Source organism: Bos javanicus, chromosome 20 (assembly GCF_032452875.1).
Source record: "Bos javanicus breed banteng chromosome 20, ARS-OSU_banteng_1.0, whole genome shotgun sequence".
Lineage (NCBI taxonomy): Eukaryota > Metazoa > Chordata > Mammalia > Artiodactyla > Bovidae > Bos > Bos javanicus.
In genome coordinates this window covers 22,671,651-22,672,602 of record NC_083887.1, presented here as the reverse complement: position 1 = coordinate 22,672,602, position 952 = coordinate 22,671,651, and the positions used below count along the sequence as shown (strand labels likewise).

At 39.0% G+C, this 952-nt stretch overlaps 1 pseudogene; it reads left to right on the top strand.

Moving 5' to 3' along the window:
• Positions 1-411: 411 nt before the first annotated feature.
• Positions 412-512, top strand: LOC133233854 (U6 spliceosomal RNA; annotated as a pseudogene).
• Positions 513-952: the final 440 nt, after the last annotated feature.

Below are 952 nucleotides of genomic sequence, written 5' to 3'. Positions count from 1 at the left end.
TCTATAGCAGATACTGATGTTTGCCTATATAACAGTCATATTCCAGATTTTTCCATGCCTGATTTCCAACATTTTTAGGCCAACACTTCTATTATTTGAATTAAGTAAATCTTGACTAGTATTAAAAAAGAATCATGGTAGTTCCTTCTTGCTGGTAGTTGATTTAATGACTGTTACTTTAACAAAGTTTTTATTTTGACAAAGTTTTCCAAGATGGAAGCTGACTGAATAATGATCCCCAAAGTCATAAGATCCTAATCCCTGGACCTGTAAATGTTACATTATTTGGAAGACGGCTCTTTTCAGATGTGATTAATTTAAGCATCTTGAGAGAAGTCAGTTTCACTGAATTATATGGGTGAGCCCTAAATGCCATCACAGGTGTCCTTACAAGAAAGAGGTGGAGCTTACTTCTACTAAATCGCACATGTACTAAAATCGAAACAATACAGAGATTAGCATGGCCCCTGCACAAGGATGTCATGTAAATTTGTGAAGCATTCATATTTTAAACAAGGGGTGGGGCAGGCAAAGGGAGATTTCACTCAGGCACACAGAAGAGAAGGTGATTTGAAAATGGAACAAAGAGAGATTTGAAGGTTGGAGTGATGTGGCCACAAGCTGAGGAATCCTAACAGCCACCAGAAAGTGGAAAAGGAAGGAATGGGCTCTCCCCTAGAACACCCTGAGAGAGTATGGCCCTAATGACACCTTAATTTTGCCTTAGTGATGCTGATTTTGGACTTCTGGTCTCCAGAACTGGTCAGAATACATTTCTGTTGTTTTATGTCACCATGTTTGGTGTCTGCAGGCAACTAACGTAAATCAAACCCTTCTTGAAATGTTCTGTCCCAATTCTGGTTAAATAGACATGGTCTATCAAATGGAAGGGTCCTCCTGGAAAGACTGTCTTACTCTTAAAAGGAAATACATAGTGGGAGGGAGTCTTATT